The sequence below is a fragment of the Tachypleus tridentatus genome, chromosome 1, assembly GCF_004210375.1.
Source record: "Tachypleus tridentatus isolate NWPU-2018 chromosome 1, ASM421037v1, whole genome shotgun sequence".
Classification (NCBI taxonomy): domain Eukaryota; kingdom Metazoa; phylum Arthropoda; class Merostomata; order Xiphosura; family Limulidae; genus Tachypleus; species Tachypleus tridentatus.
In genome coordinates this window covers 45,621,247-45,637,646 of record NC_134825.1, presented here as the reverse complement: position 1 = coordinate 45,637,646, position 16,400 = coordinate 45,621,247, and the positions used below count along the sequence as shown (strand labels likewise).

General features: G+C 33.8%; 1 long non-coding RNA gene across 3 annotated transcripts in view; it reads left to right on the top strand.

Annotated features, from left to right (window-relative positions):
- The window catches only part of LOC143247384 (uncharacterized), a 49,024-nt gene that overhangs the window by 24,350 nt on the left and 8,274 nt on the right, over window positions 1-16,400 (top strand). The window contains exon 8 of one of the 3 annotated variants that reach the window (XR_013026540.1): window positions 559-1,894. The exons of the other annotated variants lie outside the window; for them this stretch is intronic. This is a non-coding gene — a long non-coding RNA (uncharacterized LOC143247384). Of the gene's footprint in view, window positions 1-558; window positions 1,895-16,400 lie in introns of those variants that run through there. 3 annotated transcript variants of the gene reach the window in all.

The window sequence follows — 16,400 nt, the reverse complement described above, 5'->3', positions numbered from 1 at the left end:
ACACCTCTATATTAAAAATAATATAATAAATAATAATAATAAAGTAAATAATATAAAATTATATATTCAAACATCTAAACATGCCCTCTACATTCCAATAATCAGTTACACAACCCTTTTCAAACATGTGATCAGCTTCCAGTCAGTTACCTCTTCCTTTCTTTGTGAACCTGATGATGATCGAAGAAGGTCAAAACATTGTTTGCTCCTCTACATAAAAACTTTTCTCAACCCAAACCAGCCATTTTTACACATATAGTTTTCAATGCTTGTTGTAAACTTTCTTGCATTTAAATAAGAGGTGCCACTTGCACTTAATAACACACAATATAATTTTAGAAAAGAAACAACTATATGTGAAAACTGTGCAGGAGGTTAATTATTTGTATAGCCCAATTTCAAACAGTGATGTAAAAGTTGAAACTTAGCCTATTTAATAATTGGTTGGAGTGCCTGTCCCTTGGATGGAAGTTATGTAATCATAAAAAAATCCCATACTACCCACAAAATATAAAATGCAAAATTTAAAAATTTGTTTATATTTTCCCATGAATCCAGTGAACCTGCATGCCAAATTTGATGAAGATTCATCAGCAGGGAGAAAAAATGCAAAAATACCAATAATTACAAAATGGAAAACTGAAAATTTATACCCCCACCCCACCCACCTAATAAACCTCCATACCAATTTTGGTGAAGATCCAGCCACAACCAGAAAAGTAGTTATGTGGACATACAACAGACAGTACTATTATATATATAGAGAGATTTAGATCTTGCATTGGTAATTTTTGGTGTTACTTCTTTATTATCATTACCTAAGCTCATTTACATGTATTTTCAAGAAAAAAGTATCACTATATTTTACTCTATATATACTGAGCAGCATTAAAAACACAACAAATAATAAAATGAGTTGTTTCATACAAAACTTATGTTTAACCTGGCATATTAAAATTGCTTAACTGTATGTACGTTGTTGCGTTTTTAATGCCTTTCAGTATATTTACTAACTATAAATTTTGTTTTTTTAGAAATAGTTTTGTTTCAATACAATCTTGTATAATGTACAAGTAACTAATAATTATAGTTCAATTCTGTAAATTACATTTTATTTCAAATTAATGCCCCTTTGTAGGACATTGGTAAGTTTACAACACTAGAATCTGGAGTTTGATTCCTTGTGGTGGACACAGCAGATAGTTTAATGTGGGTTTGATGTAAGAAATAAAGAATATAGATTACTGTGATAACTTTTCATGATGCTTGAAAGTAAACATTTTAAATGGATATTGGAAAAATACTACTTGTTTGTTAACTACTTGTTATATAATAAATATACAGTAATTTAATTCATGATGATGGAAAATGAAATGATATTTTTTATTAAAATTATTTTTATTTAACCCATCATGTTGATATTATTTCTATGAAATGTTTTTGGTATTAGTTATAAAATTGCAAAGACAAGTGCTTTCTGATGTATAAGATAAATGCACACACACAACAACTTTTTCTGTATTGTGATCAATTTGATTTTATTGAATACATGCATATATACAATTTTTGATAACACTAGCAAATGGTTGCTTGTTATTTTTTCCCAGTAGCAGATTTTGAATTGGTACTGGCACCAACATTATGTGTTAAATATTAATATGTATAGATATTTTTTATCTTATTTGTATGTAGAAATCTTATGCTTCCTGTTTTATATTCGAATATTTTTCAGTGTGTAAACTCATTTTGCTTATTTAACTACTTCATAAAAATTTAGTTGCTCAATTTGAATGTAAACTGGTGTATCTAAGCCATGAGTTGCCATAGGTGTTATATCCTAACAAATATTTTATTATTAAATACTACAATTTCAGATCAAAAGCTGGAGAAGTATTAGATGAAATAGGCCTAACATTTATGTTAATCATGGACAAATGGAAGAGAATGTGGTAAACAATATGCTTGCAGTTTATGTAATTTCTCTTTTATTTTTATCTTCAGTGAGCAATCATTTGGGCACAGTATTTCAAACTCATTGTCAGTAAAACTCTTCCACAGAGGCCTGGATAACTTGGGTTTAGATGGCTGGCCTACATATTAATTGCCTTAGCAATCAATCTAAATAAATTATAGCTACCGTGGTAGCTAAAATAAAACATTGTTAATTAGAATGACAGTAATCTTTTGTATTCATAATGTTACAGTAGAAATAACTGCAAGTGCACGTATAACTACTATACAATGATACTTAACAGTAAGAATCTGTTAATTTTTCTTCTGTACTTACAGTTCCTTCTGACCACTTGTAAGTTTTACCAACAAAACTTCAAAACTAACCAGTAATTTTGTAGTTTACTTGTGTTAATTTTTGAATTTTAGGCTGTGTGATTGAAATACACTCTACATTTATTTCTTTCCTACAACAGTTTTAAGAATTTTTTTTTATTTTCAGAATTTATTTATACTGTAGATGTATCTATTTATTAATTGTTTTATTTTTACTCATGCTTGCTCTGAAATATAGTAAGTAACATCAAATTTTAGTTACAAATTTATATCTATACATGCTCACTGGTCATGAAGTACTGTGACCTTCTCTTGCTTTTATAGACACTTAAGCAAAATTCGTCCTGTTAAAAAGAATCCAGTATGCAGTCACAGTTTAAAAACTTCCCTTTATCAATTATATATACTCCAACCATTGCTTAGCACGACAGAATGTATAATATGTTGTAAATAATTTGATAATGCAATACAATGACACAAAAAGTAAAACAAACACTAAGCTTAACATAAATACAGAAATTTACAGGCACAAAGCAACTAGCCTATCTGCATCAAACAACCAGTAAATGTAAAATTAGTATAAAATGTATAAGTAAATCAAATTAAAACAAAACATTGTAAAAAATTTGAATAAAAGATCTAAATTGAATTAAAACAGCCAATGGCCTGTAAAAAGTTAACACAAGGAAGTTGTACAATTTCACCATTGTCAATGTCAAGGGTAAACCCATGGAAACGACATGTTGAAAACGGTGTCTTCACCTATGGTCATAAAAATAGTATAACAGTAAAACATGGGTGATCATGGCTTGAGTGTCACAAAGGCCATACACATTGATGGATTGGTCTCAGATAAAAGAAAATGATGGGTTAAAACACCGGAAACCAATGCATAATCTAGTTAAGACGACTTCCTCCTACTGATCTTCATGGTAACAAGATGGCCAAAGAACAAGAGAAGGTTTGATTTGGAAAAACTTGTTATAATGCTGTTAACTCCAAATCATCTGTCAGCTGGTGCATAAATGGGCCTTCAATACAGGACTGTAGTCCATGTACAAGATAGGCATGATTGTGACAATACCAGAGCAGAATGACTTAGCCATGGTATCAATGAGCTCATTCCCATGAATACTGACATGATCAGATATATAGAAAATTGGATACAAATAGAAGAGAGAGAAAAATGGGCTAGCTGTTGTTGAATATCAATGAGAACAGAGCAAGAACGAGAGCTAAAGGATTCCAGGGTGTAAATAGTCAATCTGTATACTGCACAGCTTCTACGTAATCCAGGGCAAAATAAATGGCATACAACTCAGCAGTGAACACAGAAACTGTTCCTGTGAGCAATCATTGTGTCACAACAAACCATGGCAGATTCCACAATTACCTAATTTTGAAATATCCTTCCATTCCTGTTTATATGGAAGGATGGCTCAAAAGACATTAAGTAAAGAGACGATGGTACTTCCAATCTGGAACATCTGCCTTCCTCATGTAATTCAAAGAAATGTCACAGGTGGGAATGGTAATAAATCATGATGGCATGGACTAATAAGTGGAGACAGCAGTGTAATCAAATGACACACCCAACTGAGCAAGCTGCATCTGGATACAAAGGCCAAGCAAGGAGAAGAATGGCAGACCATTTATGCTGAAAGAGCATAGCTCACTTAGGAAGGAATACACAATCTTAGGTGGGATGCTGTGGTAAGGATTGAAAATTAATGGTATACTGCAAAGAAAGTTGCAAACAACATAGGTGAAGATGAAGTTCATGAGACTTGTACAAACTCTGGACTGAAGTAGTGCAGAAAGTCTTCTGTGTAGAACCAAAACCACAGATAATGAATGGAGTCCAGCATCTTCAAGGCAAGGGCAGAGCTCTCTGACCAGTCTAAGTTGCAGCAAATGAGGGCATGATGAATCCTGAGCACAGAACATTAATCTGCTTTCCTAAAGGCAGAAGAGAGGAGGTGGAGGATGTTCGGTGCCCTCATACACTTGACATGTATCTGCATGATATGAGGAATGAAAGTCAGCTTACAAGCAAAGATGAGCACCAACTTTGCTTCAGGGACCACAAGAAGAACAACATTACTGAGAAGAAACTTGGGATTAGGATGTATACCCCCACTGGTGGTAAAAGTGCATGTAAACAATTTTGGAGTAAGAAAAAATAAAACCATTTGCCATGTTCCCCTTCATCAACTGATTTAGGGCACACGGAAGATGCCACTAAATAAACCTCATTTTTAATGACTGACACATGATGTGGAAATCATGGATAAAGAGTCTTTTTGCAACAGTAGGAGGAAATTGTGTAGTGATAGCATTAATCATGATACTCCAAGTTTCTGTGGAAAAGAACAGGAAGGTGTCAAATCCATACAGGCTTGGAATCATCTGTCCATAAAATATTCCAAATAAAAATGGATAAATGGCCATGCAACCCATAGGATTGGAGGTCCACAAAATGCAATACCTTAACACTATGTCATAAGTCTTCTCAAAGTCAAAGAACATGGAAACAAGATTGCTCTTTTGAGATGGGCTTCTCTGATTGACATTTCAAGTCAAATCAGGTGCTCTACAGTGGTGGAACACTGTTGATGGAACCCACACTGGACGAGTCAGAAGAGGGTGTTTGATTCAAGGAACCAAGCAAGAGGAGCACTAGCCATCCACCTCCAAGACCTTACAGAGACAGCTAGTCAAAGCAATTGAATGATAGTTAGAAGGAATCTTGGGATCCTTCATCCTTCCCATGCCTAGAGAAAGGGAGACAATATAGTCACTCACTGCTATCACACAGTTGGTTATCAATGGCAGACAGATGATGGCAGGATCAAATTCAAGAGAGCAAGAGGGCCAGTTGGCTTGAGCCAACTCCAACCAAGACAAATGGGATGGGTGGCATCAGCCACAACTAATCTCACTCAAAACAATATGAAAATGATCACTGCCCTGTGGGTCACTATCAACCATTTAAAAAAGTGAGAGAAAGGTGAAGGAAAGCAGATAGATGGATCAATGCCAGTAAAAGACTTACTTGGTGTATGAAGTACATGAACCAGCATTGATGAGAAAAGGGTTTATATGCAAAAACGGCTCGTTTGGGCTGAGAAAACACTTTACATAGAAGAGCGAACAACGTTTCGACCTTCTTCGGTCATCGTCAGGTTCACAAAGAAAGAGGTAACTGACCGGAAGCTGACCACATGTTTGAAAGGGGTTGTGTAACTGTGTGTCGAAATGTAGAGGGCGGTATTAGATGTTTGAATATATAATATTATTTATTATATTAATATAGGTATAAAGGCGTTCCTTTATATTGGTTTATTTTGGGTTTAAGTTGTTGTATAAGTAAGGCTTCTTTAATTTTACGTTTGTTTATGTTTGTTTCTTTATTTAGTATTTGAGTGTTTTCTATGGTAATGTTGTGTTTATTTGACTTGCAGTGTTCGAAAACGTGTGAAGGTGACTTTATGTTCTTTGAATCTGGTTTCCATTTTCTACTTGTTTCTCCAATATAGAAGTCGTGGCAGTTATCACATTGTATTTTATAAATAATGTTGGTGTGGTGTTTGTCAGTGTAGTTTTTACATAGTATAGACCTCAGTTTTGTGCCGGGTTTTGAATAAATTTGGTATTAATTGGAATGTCATATTTTGTTACTAATTTTGCCAAATGTTGGTTATTTGTTTGCTGATGTCGGGAATATATGGTATACAGCAGTATATGGTTTCGTGGTTTTGATTCTTGAGCTGTATTTACTTTAGTTGGTTGATTTTGCTTTCTGTCTAGGTGTGTGCGTATAATGTTTTCTACGGTTTGTGGAGGAAACTTATTGATGTTGGTGAAGTATTGTTTTATTTTGTCTAATTCATCGTTAATTTTATCTGGTGAGCATAGTTTTATGGCTGTGTTTATTTGGTTTCTTAGTATGTTGAGTTTTGTTTTATTTCATGTGCTGAGTCCCAAGGAATGTATAGTCCAGTATGGGTGATTTTCGGTGGATTTCTGTTTGGAATTGTGTATCAGTTCTTGTAATTTTGAGGTTAAGAAATGATATTTGATTGTTTTCTTCCTGTTAACATGTGAAGTTGATGTTGGGATGTATAGAGTTAATGTGATTGAAAAATTAAGTATGTGTTCTGTAGATTTGAATCCCGCAACCGTGTCATCTACATATCTATACCAGTATAGTGGTGGATGTAATGCTGTGTTAATTGCTTGTGTTTCAACTTGTGTCATAAAAATATTGGCTAGAACTGGTGATACTGGGTTGCCCATGCTTAGGCCGTTTGTTTGTATATAGTTTTGGTTGTTGAACATGAAGTTTGTCTTTATCGTGGTGAATTCTATGAGGGTTGCTAACTGGTTACTGGGAATTTCTATAGTTGGGTTAGGGTCTCGGATATAGAGTTCTAAGGCTATCTTGCAGGCTTCAGTGGTTGGAACTTCTGTAAAGAGGGATATAACATCGAAACTGGCCATTAAGGCTTTATGATTAAGTTGATTTAGATTAGACTTGAAATTAAAAGAGTCTTTGATAAATGAGCTGGCTGATGTTACATATTTGGAGAATGCCCATGCTATGTATTTACCAAGGTTGTAATTAAACGATTCATATGTGGACATTATTGGTCGTAATGGACAATCTGGTTTATGAGGTTTGGGGATGCCGTATATTTGTGGTGTGCGTGAGTCGGTTTTACGTAGGTAGGAATAAAGTGTTTGTGAAATTGTGTTGGCTTTTTTTCATTTGTAGTAGTAATTTGTTCAGTTGCGTCTCGTGTGTCTTTGTTGGATTTGTGTGTATTGGTTTAAATTTGTTCGTGTCTGATAGGATGTTATTCATTTTTTGGATGTATTCATTCGTGTTCATTATGACTATAGCGTTACCTTTATCTGCTTTTAGAATTTTTATGTTTTGTCTTGTTTTAGGTTTTTTATGCAATTAATGTCTATTTTGTAAGGTTGTTTTCAGTTTTCTGTTTTGTGAAATTATGTTGATGGTTTTGTGAGAAAATTCTTTGAAAAATCGTTTAAGATGTTGTTTTAGGTGTTCTGGAAAATATAAATGTGTAATTTTACCTGGGAAGGTTGGCTGTTGGATGTCAATAAAATTATCTAAGTTGTCTTCTTTCTGTTGGTTGTTTTGGTTGTTTCCTTGTTTTTGTTCTCTGTAGAAAGTATCACAAGTCTCTGGCTAGATCTTCTAAACATGTTTTGATTTCTATGGTTGGAATGTGCCTAGGTGCTATAGCGAAGTTGAGTCCTTTGTTAAGTAGATGTATCTCGTCTGTGTTTAATTGACGGTCGGATCTGTTAATTATGAGGTTAGTCAACGGTTTGTCGTTTTGGTGTCTTTTCTGTTGTTTGCATCTTAGTTTTCTAGTTTTTTTGTTGTGGCAGATCTTTTGTCTCTGTCGTTTTAGTATTGATTTGGTTTATGTTTCGTTGTATAAGTCCGTAAATCTCTGGTTTAATGCAGCATGCCAGTTGATGGTCTAGATTCATTTTTTGTTTTTGTAAGTCATGTAGTTCTTTGTATTTTGTGTTCAACATGGCTTTCAGTAGTTTTTTCTGTAAATTTTGGATAATGTTTGTGTATGTATTAAAATTTTTTGAAAGTTTTAGAAAAGGGTTGTATCCAAGAGCATACCCTCTACAGAATGACCCCTTCTATCATTATCAGCACCAACCCCAAAGGGGATTGTGTCCATGAGAGTCTCCCAGGATTAGAAAGGGAGATGAGAACTATTTAATGAGAGCAACAAGATCTTATGGTACAACCCAAGGACAGTATAACTTCTTGATGGATTTGGGAGAATCAGCAAGCCCTCTAATCCATTCTGAATGGAAAAGGGATACATTTACACTAATGATTCTTCTGGCAAAGAATGTAGTGTGAGAAAATGAGGTACAGGTGTAAAAGGAAATTCAGACTGTTATTCAGAGTCTTTAAGACATGGTTGTTTACCAATGAGCTGATTTTTTATTATTCTCTTTTTATTTTGATTTGAAGATCCATAAGTATACAGAGAGAGATTCAGTACTCTCTGACTCCTTCCATGATGGAGCTCTAGGAGGGGACTCACTACAATGCCAAACTAGGATACTACAGCATAGCCAGGGTTTTGTGAGCATTATATTCAAACACCAGCATCAGACTTGATGTCCACAACACCTGTTGAAAATCACCAACATTAGTGCTTAGTTGTCCCTGGTTTAACAAGACCAGCCAAGTAACCCTGGGGGGTAACCACAAGGCCACCCATCTACAGGAATTCAAGGCTAAAACTGTATATTAAGTTTGGATTTCTCATCCACCAGGATTCATTCCTCCCCTTCATGGGTTGCCATGCACATCAAACATGTGGGTGAATATTCAGGTCCCATAGGAGGTAAACTCAAAATACAGAACCTTCCTTGGGAGGTCCCTTCAACACGTACAGGAATTCACCTTGAGGAATAAATACAAAATAAATACTTAACCTAAATATTACAGATTCACATGACAAATTACTTTTTATCATTGAATGACATTACTTTTACAACATACTAGAAAACATCAATGAAAAACTGTGTGACATCATTTCACAATAAATCTTAAAATATGACCCAACATGGCTAGGTGGTTAGGATGTGTGTGTGTGTTGTTTTTTTTTCTTATAGCAAAGCCACATCAGGCTATCTGCTGAGTCCACCAAGGGGGTGGCTAGGGCACTCAACTCATATTCTGAGCATTGCTGGTTTGAATCCCTGTCATACCAAACATACTCATCCTTTCAGCTGTGGGAATGTTATTATGGGATGGTGATGACTAGCTCCCTTCCCTCTAGTGCTACACTGTTAAATTAGAGATAGCTAGTGTAGATAGCCCTCTTGTAGTTTTGGTCAAAATTGAAAAAAAACCTTAAAATACAATAAAATTTATTCACAATAGAAAGAAATAAACATTTTGAAAATTACTTCAACTAAATGAAATGAAATAAAGCTTTAAATTTATATTTAAAAAATGCACATCTAAAATTATAAAACATAAAATTACCTTTTAACTATGATACTCAGTTCCTGACATTTTAGTACCTCCCTCTTTATAATGTAAATAAACAACAACATCAAATAAAACACTTATCAAACATAAAAATATAAGTATGAGAATGAAATAATTGGCATTGAAATATATACAACATGTAAATCTACTTTAACAGTAGTAACAAGGTTTGACACCCTCAGGAGCTTAACAGCAAATCTCTAAAGCACCAGTTTGGTGGACAAGTTTTATCTTTAAGTGGCACACTTCTTCTTCTAACCACAAAGATTGCATTGAGTGTTGGCTTAGCTAGCCCTCTTACTTGTTGTATATGGTGTAGGCCTTGATCCATTTGGCAACCACCTCCTGGCAGTTCTACTTTAGTAGTTGGACCTGCTGCACATTGAGGTTAATGATCATGGTAGTGGATCAGTACAAAAGCAGGTTGACATCATCCATCACTTAGATATTTCATGGTGGTTTGATCATTGCTGGTTTTAAAGCTCTTCACTTCATCTCAGTAGTGGTTTGTAGAATCATGATTGGTGTTGGGCTGACTGTTGAAGTAAAGGTTCCCTTGTTAACCATGAATATCCTTGTCAGTCATAATGACAATGAAGTAGCAGTGGTGAGGGTTTAACAGCAGGTATACTCCTGATGATGATGTTTTTTCCTTAGTAGTGGAAACCATTGAATTCTTTATCACAATATTGACAGATGTTATTATTCCATTCTTGATGTCTAGCAGTCTTGTAAGATAACTCTTGTCTCCAGAAATATTTTTGGGGGCTTCTGTGTTTTATAATTTTGCTGAAGGTGAGTACACATTTGGTGACTTTTTTAATTGTAGTAAGACCTCCCTTGATGAGACACCAAAGGAAAGGCTTCTGGTGCTTCAACATCCATCTTAGCTCTTGCTTTATCGGAAACGATGATGGAATCAAAAATTGTGGCAGATCCATTTGTAGACATTTGGTTTAGAGATGGTGGTGGTCTGTAGCCATTTCTCTGAGGCTACAGTGGTCTGGGATTGCTAATCTTCAGGAAACATCAAAGTTAAGCTTAAATCCGACTTTGCTAGAGCTCTGATGCAAGATGCATCAGTTGGCAATGTATCTTCATCCATGAAATTTATCAAGGTCATTTCTAAGTGTTAGTGACAAAGTGCAGATCCTTGCAGAACAGGAAATCATGAGTGTACTCATGTTTGTTGTTTTGGCTTTCCATTATACATTTTAAATATCTTTGAGATTTTGGCACACACTACAAAAACAGATGAAGATGAAGAATTTGATATCAAATAGCAAAGATCATCATTGAACATATAAGGTCAGGTAACTACTAATTCAACAGAAAGTTAGCTAGGTGTTTAGGTTGTAAAGTGTGTCATGTTTATCTGGGTCAAATTATATTCCTTTCTAAAATTACCATTAAAGAAGAAGTGTTAAAACAATTCCCTTTGTCTAGCAATATTTATATAGGCTTCACATACAATCACACCTGTACTAACAAGAGAAATATATCCCTAACATTTCTGTACTCCTGGAACCCCAGAGGTTTCATTGAGTCTCTGCTTCACCAAAACCTATGCTTCATGTGTTATCACTTCAAAGACGTTGGCCAGCAAAGCTTATCATTTTATTGTTATGCATTCTCTCCACTATCATCTTATTTTTATGTAAACAGAAACCTGGTGCAGTTAGGAAAGAATGAGGTTGTGATTGTAAAACTGATCCTTAGACACATGAACAGACTTAGATTAGCTAATGTGCAAGTATTAATAACAACTTCTAGTCATTAAAATCCAATATCAGGTACAAGTTTATTAATATTTAGACACACCTTATAAAGTTACACCATACAGTTGTTATTTTCTGTCTCTAAAGTTACACTATCAGCTTACATCTTCCTTCATTTTAACTGCAGCCTGTTCCAAAGTAATGTTAAGAGCATATTTGGAAACTGTGCATAAGAAATATTTCAGTTTGTATAGTTGAAAATATTCTACCATGATGAAATAAAACATTGGATACAACAAGTTTATGTTAAATATTATATCCAATCTACTGTTCATGAATTTTCCTTACTACTTATAATTTCAACAATTAGTGAATATTTAACTTTGATCCAATCAAAGTATCTTGTACTACTATTACTATAAAACACTGTGTAAATTGTTTTCTGTCAGACTTAGATTGAGATTTTTCTTGTTTTTATCCTCCCATGAAAATGTTTTATGTGCTAAACATTTCAATTGAAATGTTCTTCAAAAATATTATTAAAAATAATAAGTGTATTATACCTTTAAAAAACACATTACAGTTAAGTAATAATAGTTAACCTCATATCATGGGGTCTTATCTTTTGAATGATTAATTTATATTATTCAACACATGTGAATGACATTATTTAATGCTCATACATATAAGACTACTCATTTTTACTCGTATGTATAATACCAAAAGCAAATATCAATTGTCATAATGTTAGTTAATCCAGTGGTAATCATATAATGTAGTGAATACATCATACCATATAATAAGCTTGATAGTTTGAAAAAAAAAGGTTGTATCTCCTTTTCATTCATTAACTGTTCTAGCTGCTTAAATTTAGACTAATCCCAGTCATGTCACTTGGGAATCCATCACTGGAAATGGAGCTGACTTTCAGAGCTGTCTGTCACTTATAAGTCCAAATAAATATTCCCATATATTTCATCCTCCTTTGCATGTTAGGAGTGGTACAAGACAGCATTATCATCTGGTGCATCAGTCTCTTCTTTTGGTTTCTTATCAAACTATTGTACTAGAGGTCAGGCTTCATCTTGCTGCACTGCAAGAAGTGTCAGTGCAATACCTCAACTCTTCAGTTGCCCTTCTTCTAGTTGCTCAACTATTAGTTGTAGTATCTACCCATTAGTGACTTGTTGCTACTAGGGTGGAAATGGTTCCAACTTCTACATGGTGTTCAGGGCCAGGAAAATGCAAAAGTATTCTTTCATCAGTGGATGGACACTATCCATTAATTGAAATGGATAGTCTAACCATTGATGAAAGAGTACTTTTGAATTTTCCTGTTGAAGAATGATGATGAAAGACTAGATCATACTCTTGCAACACTGTTATGTAGCTGTCCATTTCAGACATTTAAAGTTTACCAACAATTTGAATGATCCATGGCCCTCCCTAGTAGTGAACTTTTTATGATACGAGTAATGTCAGTAGTGTGTTACAAAGATCAAAACTGCAAGAATTTTTTATTTATCATACTGTAACAGCAATCTAAAGCCTTAAGCATATGTTTGATATACATTATTTCATGTTTTACTTCATATAGCAACTGCAATAACACAGCTCTGATTTCTGTGACTCTGACATTGGTATCTAACAAGAACTTAGTTTTGTCACGATTATACAAGCACTATGGTTTGTACTTAAGGTATACTTTGTGAACTGAAATTCTTGTTCATGTCACTTTAATGAGATACAATAATAGTGTTGATGAGAAGTTGACTAAATTTCATTAGTATTATGTAAAATCAGAGAAAACCAGACTTCTGACTGAGTGGCAGTAGGTCACAATTTGGAGCAAATCTTTCATTGTCTGCCTGATCCATTGAGATTTGTCACTATCGATAATGTGACCAAGAATATCCACTTCCATGTACATGAATGCACATTTTTCTTGTTTCACTTTTCAGTACTGTGTCCCTCTCTCCACTGGCTCAGTGATAAGTCTGGGTGTTCACACTATTTAAACAAACAAACAAAAAATTATCTGCTGACATATCGCTTTCAGGTTTTTAGCTACAGACTCAAATATGCAACCAAACACTAAGATAACATCAATATGCAGCCTCTTTAGTGTGAGCTCCATACACAAGCCAAATAGCATAATATGAAACTGATACAAGCCATCTCTCATGCTGAAAGTAGTCTTAGATCTTCTCTCTTCATCCATCTTAACTTGCAAATGGCTGGTTACTAGATCTAAAGTGTTGAACTAAAACTAATGGCTTTGCTTACATCTCTACTCAGAAAGGTACATGCAGTTTACTAGGAAGTGACTCAACACTCTACACATAATGCAAATACTTTTTCTTTCTCCCAAAATGGTGTTCAGGCAAAGGCATCATCACTGCCATCATGGTTTGTGATATGAAAAGCATGTAAGGACTGGGATAGCCCAGCTAAATCATTTGCTACTAGTATGGTTGCATTGCAAGATCAGGGTATATGAATGGTTGGTTAGCTCTTGGCCAGGTTCAATCTCGTTAACTTTTATATTTATCAACATCCAACACTGTCTAAGAAGTCTTTAAAAAATCATATATCATTTTCAGGAAGAATATTGCTATGAATATTTCTCTTTGTGTATAACATTGCTGTTGCATGGAAGATATTTATCTAGAAGAAATATTGGGGTGATCTTATATGTACAGTATTATATTTCATTTAAATTATTTGTTTCTGTTTTACATCATAAATAGTGCCTTATTATAAAGCTGTTCAAAATAATTTATAAAATGATGATTTGTAATATATTTATAAATTAGTTTGTGATGGAAGACCTTTTTTTCCCTGAAACTCTGTACGTGGAAACAGTAGAACAATATGAACTTAAAGTGGAATGATGCCGTTCAGAAATACAAAGTGCTTTATAAAAAGTAGAATTAATCTTGCAAGAATATGCCAAGAAATATGAAGAGCATATTTTTTTAGCTGAACTGGACATCGACAATTTTATCAATTTAGTATTGATAAGTTTTATTTGTGATCATTTACAAATGTTAATTTTCTGTAACATTATTCTTTCAAAAAATTTTCCTCAAAGTTTTCTTTTCAGATTTGGATTTCTTTCTTCGTTATCATGGCATTTGGATTTAACTGTTGGCAACAGACAAGTATTAGAATTCATATTATATAGCATATTCAGTAAATAGTTTGTAAGGAATAAATCTTAACATAGACAGCAAAGAAATAAAGGCTCTAAAACTTGTGTAAACTAGAAACAACAATAATTAATTGTTATACACTGACACTAAAAATACTGTAATCTTATTAAAATTGGCCAGCTTCCATTTTAATAATTAATTTCTGGAGCTGGGAAAGTAAGAAATCAGCTGCTACACTCCACAAAAGATAGAAGAATTGTGTTTACATTATGGACAATGGCCAGTTTACTGTGAGTGTGGATTAAAACCTGGATGATATTACTAAATGCATCATTGTAGTCTGTGGTTTATATGGAGCTTCATCATCTACTACATTCATACATAATTAGTTGCATGCAGGCTGTGTATGTAATTTAATGTTTATATAGCAGACATTACACATATACCATAGTGATTATTAATTTATTGTGGCAACTATACTGATGATGCATATCCTTTGTTTATGTATAGCGCTCATGAAAGAGTCCTTTTTTTTTTCTACCACTTCATGTCTGATTTGGATCATGTTACACAAATGTCTAAAACATTATGCAAACATCTAAAATGTTATACAGATGTCTAGACTGTCTTTCACAACAGAAATCTTTGAACCTAGTTTAAAAGATAACACCTAACTCAATTTCTAGTATTGGATGGGCAGTCACACTGAAGACTGATGGTAAGTGTCAAACTAGAGCCAACAATGTGTAATTGTGAATGTTATAAATACTGCAGATAGAGTAGTCATCCTTGAAGCTAATTGTAAAGAGTGGCAAGAATTGTGTAAGAAGATGGAAAAAATGATGGTGATTCTAGGCAAAAGTTAGGCAGAAGTTTTGTAGCTATATATTTTATTTAGAAAATAGTTAGTTTCAGATAAAGTGCCCACCAGAATTTAGGGTCTTCAGAGTAAAAGAGGGTCATAGAAGTCTCAAAACCCAAGCTCCATCTGAAATGGATTGAAAACATGTTAATATAATTAGTTCAAAATCGTTAATTAACATGTTTTCAATCCTGTATAGTGTGCAGAATGTTGCTATAAGAGAAAATCTGGCTAGCTGTGACAAAATTGTGACCACTCTACTATGGCCAGTGGAGAAGAAAGAGTGGGGAAATATAAGTATAAGAAATATAAAAATTTCTTGTTTGTATACATATCCTATTACATTATGACCCATTGTCTTACATTTATATTGAATATCTGTGCATACATCTATACAACTTGAAAAATCCATATGACTATCTATATATATGGCTTTATAACATAAAAATATATAAAGCCTGCATGTGTGTGTGTATATATACATATATATACTAACAAACATGCACTGCATGTATTAAACTTATTTGGTTATGAAGTATAGTCCATGTACCATTTTATTTTGTTCAGTAGTCCATTGAATCCAGTATTCACAGAATCCTCATATAGTTGTAGGGTAAAAATATAGTTACTGTATATACTTTACAAACATGTACATAACATATTACCACGTCACATCATACATGCAGTCTACTATCAATGATAACATTTGATCAGGAACAATTGCCATATAATCTGCATGAAACCAATCCAAAGGTTGTTATTGTTTTCCATGAGAGCATCACACACCAACTACATATTTTCTTAACTAAACTGTTTCAAATAAGACAGTATTGCTATTATAAAGATTTACATCCATGATGAACATTAAAAATAACTAAAGAAACAACATCATTCATTTTTTTAAGTTAAAATAGAGGATAGGGATCAAAGTAATACATAAACAAAATAACTTAAAGCAAAAATTAAATGAAAAAAATTAAACAAACTTAAGGTTTGAGACATAATCATAATGTTGACATTATTTCCTCAAGATATAAATCCCTATTTTGACTCCACGTTTCAAGTCTGTAATATGTAAGAGAGGTTTGTTTGTTTGTTTGTTTTTGAATTTTGTGCAAAGCTACATGAGGGATATCTGTGCTAGCCATCCCTAAGTTAACAATGTAAGACAAGAGGGAAAGCAGCTAGCCATCATCACCCATTGCCAACTCTTGGGCTGCTCTTTTACAAGTAAATAGTGGGATTGACCATAACATGGTTGAAAGGGTGAATATGTTTGGTGTGACAGGGATCCAAACCTGCAACCCTAT